The sequence below is a fragment of the Helianthus annuus genome, chromosome 10 (assembly GCF_002127325.2).
Source record: "Helianthus annuus cultivar XRQ/B chromosome 10, HanXRQr2.0-SUNRISE, whole genome shotgun sequence".
Lineage (NCBI taxonomy): Eukaryota > Viridiplantae > Streptophyta > Magnoliopsida > Asterales > Asteraceae > Helianthus > Helianthus annuus.
In genome coordinates this window covers 164,544,660-164,560,329 of record NC_035442.2, presented here as the reverse complement: position 1 = coordinate 164,560,329, position 15,670 = coordinate 164,544,660, and positions in this window count along the sequence as shown.

Genomic DNA, 15,670 nt, shown 5'->3' with positions numbered 1-15,670 from the left:
CAACCGTTTACGTTAGACAAAATGGGAAGTGGTTGGACATATACCCAATCAGAGCGATATCACAAGTTAAAATCCGAGGGTCAAAGATGGAGAGCTCTTAAAGCGGGCGCAAGAGATTTGTTACCGGGTGAAGCGGATGAACCTGAGAGTGAAGCGGATGAACCTGAGAGTGAAGCAGAGATCCCAAGTGGGGATGAAGATTATGAGGAGCAACCGCAAGGCGGTGTGAATTTGATTGTGGGTCAAGGGGGTCATGGTGGAGGTTTTGGTGGTGCTTTCTACGATTATACTGAGCGATCTTATGTGCCCGGGTGGGCGTATGAAGGTACCATGCAAGAAGTAATAGCAAACCAACGTCCTCCGGCTTCTGTCTTCGATACATGGACGGGTCCGGAGCGGACGTTATATGACCAAAATACCATGATGAGTGCAAGTATTGAACGTTCTTTGAAGCAAAATCTTGATCGTAGTGAGGCATGGAACCGCACATTTGCGTATTCCCGAGAGGTGGAAACGAATAATAGGTACTACGACGATCAAGCGAGGAGGATGCATGCAGATTGGCATGCTGGAAGGCCGGTTGTTGAGGATCCACAACATGTGGATTATGCCTCGTTACCGCCTTATGATGGTAGTGTCTCATATCCGACTCCACCGCTTCACCACTCACAATGGATTGACCCGAGGCAGCAAGAGGGAGCCCAACAACAAGGAGGGAGTAGCAGCGGCGCGTTTGCATTTGGAGAATGGAATGACATGATGTCTTCCATTTTTGGACCTCCAGGACCGCGCTACTATTAGTCAGGTGGTGTTCTCTCTTTTGTATAATTTATGTATATTTGTAGTTTTGCTTTGTTTATGGTTGGGCGGTTGGGTGGTGTATGTTTGTTTTGTTGAGTTTGGGATGGTGCTTGTTGGTGGTGTCGTGTTTGTTTAAAAAAAAAAGTAAAAAAAATATAAAATGAAAAATACAAAAAGAAATTTGTGGTTTGAGTGAAGAAGCTTTTTGTGATGTTGAATGATTTTAGTGATCAAAGCCTCCTAAAGCCATACATTGGGGTCAATGTATCCCAAGTGTGGGGATGGGGGGAATTTTTGAAGATTTTTGAAAAATTTTGAGCCAAGGGAAACGATGTGAAAATTTGAACACCCTAAATTAACCCCAAATGGTGCACCGGCAACCCTTGATACCTTTTTCATTCTTGGTGAGAATTGTAGCCACACTTGTATATAAATAATGCTTATCTTTGTTGAGAGTGGCTACGGGTGGGGGTGCGTTAGAACTTGTGCTTGAATGCGATTTGAGTCCTTAGTTAGACATGAATGTAGAAAGGATAAGGGCATTTAGGTAGCCTCGTCGTTGGTGTGAGCGAGTGTGGGATTTGGGGGGTTGGACCTCATAAGTTTTATATATGAGCATGGTAGTGAGAGGGGCAGAGGTTTGGACATTTAGTTGCCCAATTTTGTGCCTTAAAGCCTATCATTTGTTACCCCTAGCTACTTACCTAAAAATTTGCCCAATTTGACCCGGTCTTTAGTATTAGTAGTAGTGGTAGTAATGTGATGTAGATATGTGATGCTTTATTGCATGGTTATTTTCTCTAAAAAAACAGAAAAATCAGAAAAGAAAAAAAAAAGGAAAAAAATATGAAAAATGAAAAGAAAGGATGTTTTGTTGTCTTGTACTTAGTACTTAGTTTGGTAGTTGTTATATTGTTTATCTGTGTAATAAAAAGACCGGGCCAAATTTTCGCTACTTCATATATATCCCATTTCCTACCCATACACCTAGCCACGTTACAACCTTGAAGTCCCTTTGATTTACATTCATGTTTGGCACTTATAGGAGAAGAATTGATTTAGGTACAAGCCTATGATTGTGCAACCTCCCGTTTGCCTATTGTGTGTCTAGCTTATCTTTGCTAGTATTCAATTGTAGCCGAGAGGAGAGATTTAGAGAGGGGTGCATTGTTTTGGGTGTTAAAAAGGGGTTAGTAAAAAGATTGCATGTTTTGCTTGGTTTACATTGATCACTTGTTTAGAAACTGATTTGATGAGTTGCTTTGGGACAAACAACGGATAAGTGTGGGGATGTGACGGGTGGTCCATTGGACAACCCTTTGCGACGCTAAAAGACAAGTTTATCCCTCATTTATGTATGTAATTATCTTGAATTAGATAACTACTGTTGTTAATGTTTCAGGTACGGTTTGGCGGCTTAAATTGAGGAAAAGTGCAACTTTGGAAGGTTTAAAGTTGAACGGGTTGAGTGCGGAGCAAAGGATGAAACAAAGCATAAAATTCAGGTTGTTACCATAAATTACGGTCCCACCGTAATTTACGGTAGACCTGAAAGTCATCTGGAGGCTACCGTAAAACAGTAGTGCAGCACCGTAATAGTTTGATGTGTACCGTAATTTACGGTAGGGCCGTAAATTACGGTGGAGTCTGCGGAATTTGTGTAACTGCCACATTAAGTGAGTTTTGATGGTGTCTTTTGGGTTTTTCTCATCATTGGACGTTTGTGAAACACTTTGGGGGCGATTTTGGCTGTCTTGGCTTGGTTCTAAACAATTCCTAACATTCTGTTTGTGTTTTCGATTTGTATGAACATTGAATTGCTTGTTATGATGATTCACCAAGCTATGTGTGGCTAGAACTTTCGGTGATCATCTTAGGTGTAGGTTTCTCTTGAACTTTTGTGTGTTTAATTCTGAATTTCTAGAATGATAACTTGTTTTTGCTTGTTTATCATGGTGTATGCATAATTGTTTGTAGCGTGTTAATTGATAGTGCAATTCCTAGTCTCGATCGTACGTTCTTGGTGCCGTTGGCAATCGAGATATCACGGGAAGGGTTAGGGTTGGTTATTGATTAATTGGTCATCGGGAAACAACCTCGCGTTTATACAATCCGAGTACTTTGTTCCCTTTTATCACTTCAATTATCTATACATGAGTTATGTCTATGTAACTCTTTCTAGTTGAATTTACACACAATTGTTTAAAGAAACCGAATCCTAAGATGGTCATTGTTTTCCTAATCTGTTAAACAACCAATTTCAATTTTCTCTTAGTTATTAATTTTAGTTTTCTAAAACAACAATCTAAAATCATTGATCTTTATTTTCTGCAAATTAGGTTAATTGTAGTTTAATTGCAAAGTTATACAATCGACATACTTTCCACATACTCCCTGAGTTCGATACCCTCTTACCACTATCTATAGTTGTTTTTGGGATTAAATTTGTGTGTACCACGACTGCACATCACTAACCCAGCTCCAAGAGTAGCCATCATTATCTTGCGCCATCTCAATTCTGTCCGCAACCCTGCAAGATTTAAACCTTTCCAAAACAAACAAATGTGGCCATCTTTCTAGGAAAGGAGAATCCCCAACCCAGGTGTCTAGCCAAAAACAAATATCGTTACCGTTCCCCACCTTACCCAATATCATCCTTTTTAAGCCCTTCCCATTGATTTTTATTTTTGTAATCACTTTAACAATATTTATCAAACATCCACCGATGTTGCCATTTAGCGGAAGAAAACTTCTTTGATTAATTTTTCCATGGCACGCTTCCACCACTTTCCTCCATAAATTTTTCTTTTCGATCTTATACCTCCAACCCCATTTATATAGAAGAGCCTCGTTTACTTCTTTAAGTCTATTAATACACAATCCCCCCTTATTCTTAGGCCAAGTAATCCAATCCCAAGCTACCCAGTTCATTTTATTATTATTTGGCCGCCCAAAAGAATTTTCTCATTTTTTCCTCAAGAATTTTGATAATGCCCGCCGGAACCTTATATAAAGAAAAGTAATATATAGGTAAACTCTCCAGAACCGAGTTGATCAAGGTAAGCCTCCCCCCATAGACATATTTTTTGCCTTCCACACCGACAATCTTTTATTAAGTTTCTCAACTATAGGATCTCAGTTACAAATTCTATTCATGTTAGCCCCCACCGTGATCCCCAGATAGGACAACAGGACAACGAGATTTTGTCCGTGTTGCATCCTATCACCTTAGCCATATTTTTTATGTCGACTTCGTTCACTCCCATTCCATAAAGGTTGGATTTGTGGAGATTGATTTTCAAGCCAGAGCACAGATAAAAAACTCTTAGGCATCTAGCCACGTTCGTCACATTAACCGTATCCCATTCACCCATCAGAAGAGCGTCGTCGGCATAAAGGAGATGAGAAATGATTGGACCATTATTAGGGGTTTGAATCCCTTTAAACAATCCCTCCAACCCTGCTTTGCAGAAAATGCTAGATAGGGCTTCCATAACCAAGAGGAACAAAAACGGAGATAACAGATCTCCTTGTCTAACCCCATTGTAACAGTTAAATTCATACGAGGGGGCCCCATTTACTAAAACCGAGGACCTAGCTGAAGCCAAAACCCCTCCAACCCATTTACACTATAAATTAGGAAAACCCATTTGACCCATGATATCCAAAAGAAAGCTCCAATTGACGTTATTATAAGCCTTTTCAAAATCAATTTTTAACAGGAAAGCCTTACTTTTTTCTTTTTTAATCCAAGCGATGATCTCGTTTAACATTAAAGGGCTGTCAAGAATGTACCTGCCTTTAAGGAACGCCGTCTGATTTTCCGAGATGATGGATCCTATGACCTTTTTTAGACGATTAGCGAGAATCTTTGATATAGTTTTACTGATCACACCAATCAGGTTGATCGGTCTATAGTCTTTCAACCCCACCGGATCTTTGGCTTTGGGTATGAGAGTGATAAACGAAGAGCTGCACCCCCCCCCCCCCCCGCAATTCTACCATTGTTGTAAAAGGAATCTAACAAATTATAAAAATCATTTTTAAATAAACTCCAATACCTATTAATGAATTTGAAGTTGAACCTGTCAGGCCTGCACCACACTCGAAAACTGAGTTTTTGATCTCATCATTCCTAAAAGGCACAATCAGGGACACCGCCTCCTCCTCTGGAAGACGTCTAACATTATGACAACTGAGCTTAGGCATATTAGGGAATTTTTCCTCAAATGTAGATGTAAAACAATTATCACGAAGACTTCTTTTAAGTATTTCTTTATTGGCATTTAATGTGCTCAATAAAAACACAAATTTGAATCAAAATAAAATAAATTTCATTTAATTGCATTCATGGTTTTTTACAATCATCCTTGTTTCTTTCAATTGTCCTATCATTCTAACAAGTTTTTTTCTTCATGCCCATGGCTTTATAGCCTAGTGGCATATTTGGGATGGGATAAGGCTTTGGGGCCAATAGGTCCTGGGTTCAATTCCCACAAGTGGGGTTTTTCCCATATTTATTGGGTTTGCTCCTGAATTGGTGTATAGGCATTATGCCTAGTGAAGATGGATATGATCGCGATGATACTCCAGTGGTGATCCAAATTTGCCGTTCAAAAAAAATAGTTTTTCTCTTGGTAACCCAACATACTATAAAACCCACCAAAGTAGCATATTAATATCAATAGCATTGCATTTTTATTATTCAATAATGTGTACCTAAAATGCATCGATCAAATCCCCACACTTATCTGCATGAACATAGAGATGTTTCTTAATGGACCTAAGTTAAATATTCTTTTAACAAAATTGAGATTGCATATTATTCGGTTGAGTAAACTATAATTTGAGTCTATGTGCTATACTCTTAATTGTTTGTTGTATTTTTTTTTGTACTCAATATTTTAGAATAATATTATTAGAGTATATATGCAGTTTGTATGTATAACAGTTAGTTATGTTTGTTATAGTTAGTTGTGTGTATAGCTGTTAGTTGTATGTATAGTTGATAGTTCTCTCCTATATAAACAGAGTCATGTATTCATAATTAGATATGAGATTACAGTTTAGTTCTTGATACTCATTTTTTCTAGTTTGATATTTTCAGTCGTAGCTCCAGCGGTCGCTTCAGCGGTCGCTACAATGGTGACAATAGTAGTTAATTACTTAACTCACTAAACACTGACCACAAATTCCTGACATCAATGGGTTTAGTCCTTGAGTAATAGACTGGATTTGAAGTTATTGCTATAGCACTTTTTGAGTCACAAAGAATAGGAGTCTTCGTTAGGTTAACTCCATAATCTTTCAACTGAGTTTGTATCCATAGAACTTGTGAACAACAGCCTGTTGCTGCTATGTATTCTGCTTCAGCTGTGGAAGTAAAAACACAATTTTGTTTCTTGCTTGCCCAACATACTCTAGATATACTTTTCCTATCAAGTTTACATCTTGCATGATCTGCATCTTTGCATACAATTAAATCCAAACATGTGTTCTTCGGTTACCATAATCCAAGATCTTATGTACCTTTTAGATATTTTAAAACCCTTTTTTACAGCTTTTAAGTGAGATTCTTCAAGATTAAATTGATACTAGCTAGAAAACATATTGAAAACATTATGTCTGAAAACATATTGAAAACATTATGTCTGGTCTACTAGCTGTAAGATATAACAATGATCCAATCAATCCTCTACAGGTTTTAATATCTACATTGTTACCATCTGGATCAGAATCCAATTTATTTCCAGTGGCCATTGGGGTTTTTGATGATGAACAATTCTCTAGTGAGTATTTATTTAAAATTGTTCTAATGTATTTTGTTTGACTTAAAAATATACCATTAGATTCTGGTTTTACTTGTAATCCCAAAAAGAAGTTTAACTCACCCGTCATACTCGTTTCAAAATGAATGGTCATTAATTTTTCAAACTTTTTTTTTTGCAAAACAACTGGTTCATATAATTATAATCGTGAACCATTTTATATTATCTGCAAAAAAAATGATTTTGAAGGATATATTTATCCAAATATGTTTTGTGGCTAACAATGTAAAAATAATTTAGAAGTTTCCTAAAAAAATGATGATTAACCACTTTATAAACGGGTTGGGTATTGATTAAAATAAGTAAGAGATTGCCAGCAGCTTATGAGATAATTCGCAGTTTACACCTAGTAGTTTTTATTGTGGTTTATAAGTAAACAATTTTTATTGTTAAACCCATGTAATATCAACCCGTATAATACACGAGACTATAACCTAATGGGATAATATTATGTGACATTATTTAAAATACTTTATTAGAAGGTAGATTCTAACACTTTAAGAGATCTTAACATTTTTGGTTAATTTTATAATCTTGTTTAGCAATATGTCTAAAACAATAGCATAGTGGATGTAGGATGATAGTTTGTAGGATGATATTTTTTCATTGGAACATTCTTCTACGACGAAAAACTACTTAATTGGGCCTGAAGGTATTAAAAGTTAATTGCAAACTGTTAAAAGTTTTAGCAATTTATTCTTGGATATCTAATAGTTGCTTTAAAAATATTAAAATTATTCTTGGCTATTTAATTGTCGCTTTAAAAATATTGAAATTCTTGAATCTAAATCTATAATATATAATCAAGATCTTGGCTATTAATAGTTGCTTTAAAAATATTGAAATTATTCTTGGCTATTTAATAGTTGCTTTAAAATATTGAAATACTTGAATCTAAATCTATAATATATAATCAAGAGTGAATTGAAAGTTTTGTCTTTTATTTTTATATCCAATTTCAGGCGATGTTATTTGTCTATAAAATTAATGAGTTTTGTACTTAATGTTTTAAAATGCAACACATAATGCCCTTTAGCTCTAACCCAGTTTATTTTTTTTTTTTCAATTAAAGTTAGTCATGTGAGTTACACATGAGGGCAAATCAGTCATTTTGTTCACCCTTTTCATTTTTCCTAATTTATACTCACCAAACCCTAGTTCATTACTTTATCCCCACCCCAGCCACTGTCACAAACCACCACTACCATCTTCATAAACCACCACCACAACCTCCACCTTCACAAACCACTACCACCATCTACTCCACCTGCATAAACCACCACCCCCGACTTCACGCACCATTATCACCACCGCTGAAACACGTCAGAATTCAGTTTACAGGTGAGGCGGGTATCGCTTGAAAAATATCTTCAAAACAGATCAGGTCTGAAAATCGCCTAAAACACGTCGCCCAAAAAAATGTGTGGGTTGGAAACTGACGTCGAGGGTCCCCGTTTGGGCTCCTCGTCTGGGCTTGCTCCTGTGAAATGGTGTCTGGGCCTGAGCCCATTTAGATTTCCCCACATGCTCAGTGGGTCCATGTGGGCCTGATTCTAGTGAAACCACTCTTGGGCCAACCCATTAGGGTTAAGGCCCAAGAGTACTATTATAAAAGGAAAAGCCCTTTCTCCTTAAAGGGCAAACAACATCTCCCACAACTTGAGGTTACTTCTCCTTCCTCCTTCTCGCATACTACATCTGCTGCTGCTCTCTCTCTCTCTCTCTCTCCAAACTACACCCTTTACTTGCACTTATAATTATCATTGCCATACATGATACTGACTTGAGCGTCGGAGTGCCCTCGGGGTAAACCCCCTCGGGCCCTCTAACTAGATTTACCAGTGGCTGCAACCCAAGACCCGATGCCCCGCAAGAGGAACCGTCACCATGACGACAAGATGAGGAATCTGAATCGGATCCCACCGAATCTAAGGTTAGTAACGCATGCCGTTTCAAACATGGATTCGACATTGGCACCATCCATGGAACTGGGCACAAGCGTGTCTAGGTCTCTTCATACAAACGGCTGGATCTTCCCTCTCCGCGACGGTCAGGTCTGCTTCTTGACTCCGGTTAAACAGATTCTAAATCCCTGACTATCCCCATCATAAACTGTTTAAAGCATATCACTATGTTTACTCACAGATCTAGAGTTTTTGGAAGTGCATATGATTCGCTTTCGAGCTCTTTGTCTCACAAACAGATAGCTAAGAACTCATTGAAACAAGTCTTCTGAGAATATGCGTCTTAATTTCTTATCCAAAACTAAGAAACCAAGGTTCCCAAGCTTAAAAAATAAAAAAAAATAAAAAACGAAAAGATTACAAGTCATCCTTGTAAGGTATAAATGACTAATGCACAATTGTACCATGTGCTCATACCAGAGCCATGAATTTGTGGAACATTTTATGTGAAACAAAATTAATAAATAATCTGCAAGCGACTTGCAATGTTTTATTGTGCATGATGTCAGAGTCACATGGGATGGCTTCTTCTTTCATATCTTTTTTTTTTTAATTTATCGTACGATTATGCCCTAGGTAAAATAGTTGATCTTATTCACCTTAATGAACTTTGAAAGTGATGAGTTTCTACCAAAAACCATAATGACTACAACCAAAGCTGCAAAAAGAAATGTACTATTGTAGGTCCCTTTTTGACGGATGACGAACCTCAAACCTTGTTATACTAACCCACTAGCGAGTGCGGAATCCAAGCTAGCGAGCAAACCGGGATTAAGCAAGTATAAACACAACACACAAGGATTCACCGATTAACACAAATTGTATTAATGCAAATGAAGGTTTCGGTTACAAGCACAATGTTTACAAACCTAACTTGTAAACTCTCAAAGTGTGTGTGTGAGTTCCGGACAGAAAGCTCTCAAGAAGTCTCTCTCTCTTTCGGGTGTGAACACTCAGAACTGTCTAACACAACACACTGCATGGGTATTTATACCCAGCTCATCATGTGCAGTCCGAAGGATCCGATAGATGGTCCGAAGGATCATCTATCGAAGACAAGTCACTCGAAAGATCAGCAGGGACCTCGAAAGATCACCTTTCGAGGTCTAATCATTCGAAGCATATCTTTCGATGAGATCGAAGGATCCACATCATCCTTCGATCTCTTATCCTTCGAGACAGTACATCTATCAACTTTTACCAACTGTTGTCCAAGTCAAACCGGAGGATGGTTGACTTGGTCAACTTACAACACAAGAACAGGACATCGTTTACATCGTGACCGAATACAGACAAAGTACAGACACAAGTGCACCAACAAACTCCCCCTTGGCTGTAGCTTTGTCTTTATCTTCTATAGTTGTAGACACGTCTCGATGTCCTTTCAAGTCTTCAAAGTCGGAGGATCTTCAAAGTCTTCACGTCTTGAAAGCAGAGAGTGTATCAACAAACTACCCGTATCATGTAGGAAGTGTGTTGACAAACTCCCCCTTAACATAAGCTCCCCCTTGAGTTATGCTCGTGAAAAGACTTTATCTTTATGAAGTGAGATCCTTGTGGTGTTGATGATGGCCAGCGGCAACTCGATCATCTTCATTATTGAGCGCCTTCTCGTCGTGTCTTCATTCCAGAGCTTGTCATCGATCATGTTCTCCTAGCCTTTAGAATCTGCACATGCAAGAAATCTAAACGCGTAATGAGAACAACTGCTTGGAATAGTATAAACAAATGACACACGAGTGACCATGTCAAAATCAAACACCGTCCGACAGTTTGAAAGTTTAATAAATTTATCAATTTTAAATTCTAACTTTCAAAATCTGCAAATTTTGACCGTTTATGAAGATTTAGTCAGTTCGGTTTTCAGTCAGGTTTCAGGTAACGAAGACTTGAGCTCCAACATCGTACGATCGAAAATAAAGCAGAAATAAAATCTTTTTGGCTTTTATAAAGTTTATATTAAAACACAGATTTTAGGCGTGTTTTTGAAATTAAAAGATAACAATTTAAAATCCTTTGAGTGTTATCAAACGACATCACCGCTAATGTCGTGCTGATATGCACCAAACGACGAAACTGTTTAAAAGAATATAATAAAAGTTAAGCAGTAAATAAATATATACAGACATTCTTTTTGCGAGTTTCGAGGGTAAGAGAATCATATCAGTGTACGGTCATGCCAAAACACTCTTGTTGTTCAGTTAGTTAACATTAAGATAAGCATCCTATAACAATTATCGGTATTGTTGTCCACTTAAGCTCAACTTATCAGATGTAATCATGTTTAGAGGATACGTTAATGTATGATTTATACTTACCGACCGGTGTTCATCCACATCACGACACATTCCCGTATCAAGGTATGCACGAGAGTTCATCTTACCGGTGAGTATACTGATTATCATCTGTTTGACTGTATAAATTGTGAGATACTCACTTATTTTGATTTGAAAACAAGCCCTATGTGATATAATCACTTATTGATGAGGAACTTGATTTTCATATGCATGAAGGCACAGGTGCAAGTCCGTGAACAGGTCAGTACTTTCGTACAGCAGAGAGACGAACTTGACACCCGGATAAATGTGATATTTTATCACTTATTTGTTTGGACATGTGATTGTTTATCACTTATTGAGGTCGAATGCAGTAGTAATATGTACACGTATGTATAGTATCATGGAGGATCTAGACTTGCGTCCCCGTTATTTTTCGGTAAAAGATACAACCATGATACCCAGATGATAAGCAGCATAAAGACCGAATATCTCAGAACCTCGGCAATCTATCAAACAAAATTTCGGTACTAAGACCATATGCCAATGAATGGTTCCCACCTGGTCTTCAGTCGATTAAGATTTATATCACCCTGCACACTTTAAAATGATTGTGAGCCTACCGATATATCTTATATAGAGCTGCTTATCGTTTTTCATTTAAGGTTTAAAGAGGTTTGGATAGACCACTGATGTACTATCATTTTCTCTTTTGCTCGCCAGGAAACTCATTTTTGTTTTTCTATTGTTTTTGTGTTTTTGAGATTTTTCGATGTTTTTGGATTTTCTGATTTTTGGATTTACTCCCCCTAAAATCAATAAACTAAGAGAAATTTAAAAACACACAAAGATATTTTCAAAAATGATTTTCCGATGTTGGTTTTACTCTTGTGCTTGACCTTAATGCCGTTTACCAAAATTAAGTTTTATCAGAAAAGATTTAACAAATTTTGGAAAAATGAGTTGGCATGTCGGTAAGCGGTGCGGACCATGACAACATTGATGAGTTTCATATTGAAACAATCACGTGTAAGGTGATATCCGAGATCAACGTGTCATGTCAAAGAGTGCTGTACGAGATAATAACAATTCACAAAGTAGCTTAAATATCGACAAGTATAGGAGAGATTAAGAATTTAAAGGCGTATCCTGCAACTGTTCCGTGCATTGCAAGGAATCTAAGCACTCTCCCAACTGGATATCCACCCGGTGTGGACTTCAAAGTCGAATTTGCAACTACTGAAAAGTCTCTTGACAGCAATAAAATCATAAACCTCCGGGTCCGGCTGGTCTTCCACATTGTACCAGCGAAGGTCTTTGACTTTCTCTCTCAGAAATGGTGTGCGGATGTTCAATCCATGCAAAGGCATCGGCACACATTTCACTTCATTCGTTCCTGAGGACCCGATCAAAAACCAGAATGACCAAATTTTCGGCACGTTCTTCATTTGGTCAAATTTTGCATCTTCATTCAGCCACATTTTCTTTTTCTTTCCTCTCTCTCCATCAAAGGCAACAATTTCTCCTGTCGCCTATCTTGTGCAAGGACATTCCACTATCAACAATCCTAAGACTATCAATAGTTCCTCCTGGAACTTCCTGCACACTCATTCAGAGATTAGTTGGAGAGAGGGACCCAAGCCATTGTGGTCTTGGGTCTTCCATTTTCATCAATGACAATAACTTCTTGTCTTTGATGGTTTGTAAATTGTGATGGTCCCCCTGATGCATTAACCGTTTTTGGTTTCCAGTTCTGTTTTGTTTTATCAGTGTCATTCTTTAAAATTTTAACTTCATTACAGTTTGAAGTTTTTGAATTTGTTGATTTTACAGAAACAGATTGTTTTTGAACCACATCGGTTTTAATTGCTTTTTCAATCCTTTTGACCTGTTGGCGTTTCTGCTTCTTCTCCCTTTCTTTTACAAGTCGGGGATTTTGTTTTGTGGAAACAGATGGCTTACGGTCAGTCTTGCCACGGGGATCATCAACCTTTCCTTTTTGCTTATGAAGATAAGGGCAATTTCGAATTATATGCCCAATGGTTCCACACTCAAAACATGATCTTCGTTCAACATACCCCGAAGAATCATGTGTTCTCTTAGCCGATGATGTTGAACCTTGTGAACTCGAGGTACTAGGCTTTGAGCTGTTTTGTTCACTTCTTTTCAAAACGGTAGCTTGTTTGACAAAATCTAAGTTAGATTTATTTTGAAACGTCTCAATTTTGTCTGTTCCCGTCGATTTCACAAAGTTAACATTTTTCTTCTTCTTTTGATTCGGCTTCTTCTCGACTTGAGCCGGTGACTTTCCTTTGGGCTTGGTGTGATTTTGCTGTTTTGGCATTGCTGGTAATTTCTTGTTGCCAAATTGTTTTCGAACTTCAGCCTTTGGGATTGGAGGACATTGTGTAACTGTAACATGTGGTCGTTTCTTCCCCAAAAACTTACTTGTCGAATTTTCAAAGACTTTATCGATTAAGGATTGATTAACGTTCTTAATAGGAAAATCTTTGTCTGAGTAAATTTTATCATCACCAACCAAAGTGTACAGCAAGGTCACACTCTCCGACTCCTTCTCAGACGAGGACTCAGTTGCAACAGTCTTAGCGGGTGTGGCAGGGGGATCACATAGAATGTGATTCTCAAGAGGTATGTCCTCATGTTTGACTACCGCATCAGACTTTGCTGGAGCAGCATCATCAGATTCATCATCTGAAGAATCAGCATCCTCAACCTCAACTGGAGGATCCTGTTTCTGTTCAGCAGTTACAGATGTATCTGCTGACACATTTGAATCTGAGGATACTTCTTTCTGGTACCCGAGTCCTGCTGCAAACTCCTTCACATCAAGAGGAACAGATGGTTCGAAGAACACTCTATCCTCCTCATCAGGCATGGCATCATAATTGTGTCTGACTGGTGGTGGACATTTTTTGTATCCTATGCATGTGACATCCCGTTTTTCTTTCTGAACGTCAATGATGTGATCCAACACATAGCTAGAGCTCAAATAACTGTCTAGCTTAAGCTGGATCGCATCACTTTCAGTTTTGACACAAGCCATTTCCTTTTGCATCATCTCAAGGCGAGATATATACAAATTAATGTCCGTTTGTTTTCTGGAAACCATTTTAGTCAATTCAGTTTTATCTTTCTTTAATGTCTCAATCATTGACTTAAATTCTTTTTCATGGTTTTCATAAAACATATTGGCTTCTGTGCATTTTGAAAGATCCACAGTCAACTTCTGATTGTGGATGAATGTCACATCATATTTTTCTTGCAAAGCCTCGTGTTTGCTTTGCAATGCACACCACTCATCATTCAAGGAACCATGTTTGTCTTGCCAGTCAAACAAACTAGCTTGTAAAGCATCATGTTTGGCTTGCAACTCAGACATGTTTGCCTCTAGCTTAACACATTTAGCCTGCAAGCTATCACAGTTATCACAGTTTACAGCAGTGGGTTCATCGACACATACCTGACTTGAAGAACTGTCGACATTAGCCATAAAGGCTGAATGGAGAGAAGACGAAGTACAAGCAGCTTGGTCCACCAGAATAGATCTTCCAACACTTAGTGTTGCAGCTTCATCCAAACGTTCATCAATATCAGCATCAGCCGAGACACCAGATGTCTCACCCACATTCTCATCGCCTGACCCAGATGAATCTTCATCAACACTCCTGCTGTACCCAGAAGAGTCTTCATCCTCAGAAGATTCACCACCACTGGCGGAAGATTCTCCGCCACTGGTGTTAACTACATCCTTCACAACTTGAGCAAAACAAGCTGTACCATTAGGAGCATCACCACCAAACTGGATTGACCAGTCGCAACCTTCATCCATCTGAACTACAAGTGCCCGGTTGGCTTGATTGTTGACAGGCACTAATGTACGTTCATTATTTCTGTTCTGGTTCTGCTGGTTGCCCTGGTTTCTGAAGGGGTTCTGGTTTCCATGCTGTGCTGGCTTTGCACATTCCCGTTTAAAGTGACCCCGTTCACCACAGTTGAAGCACTTTACTGCTTGTTTATCAAACCCATACTTGGTGTCTCTCTTACTTTCCAAGCTGGTTCTGCCAGTACTTTCCATCCAATCCTTTGCTCTTCTCACAGCACTAGCAAAGGCCCACTTGATATCCATCAAGTCCATCTCTTCTTTATCTATCTGCCGATAGTCTTCCTGTGTCAGATTAATGTTACCAATCTGACCTTCTATCAACCCACAGTACGCGCTCACTATAGTGTTAAGTAGCTCCATGTGTTCCTTGGCTACTTCTACACTGACTTTAGAAAAGCTTTGAAGTGTCGAGCTGTACTGTATTTGGCTTTGATTGTTGACCAGCAGATGATGTTCCTCCATAACATGCACGTTGTTGTTGAGCAGGAGGAGGTGGAGGTGGTTGGATTGGATTTCCAAATATGTCTGTGGTGGGAGGCGGCTTAACAGGAACTTGTATTGGATTGCCAAAACAATCCGTGCTTGTGACAAACGCCGTTTGAATTGGAGCATGTGAACCAGTTCTTGCAGACGAAGAGCTGGAAGTTCCATAATACATTTCTGGATTCTGTGGCAATGGAACTCTCTTCGCCTTCAATGTTTCCTCCTGATCCTTGTTTTCCAAAAGCTGCACGAAGTCGTTAAAACTTGTAGTTCTCAACGCTCCGTTATACTTAAGGATTTCCAAGAAACTACTCCATTGAGGAGGTAAGGCATCAGCAAACTTCTTTACCACCTCTGCTTGAGTTGTTGTAACTCCAAAATTGTTCAATTCAGTAAGCAGGTGATAGAAACGAC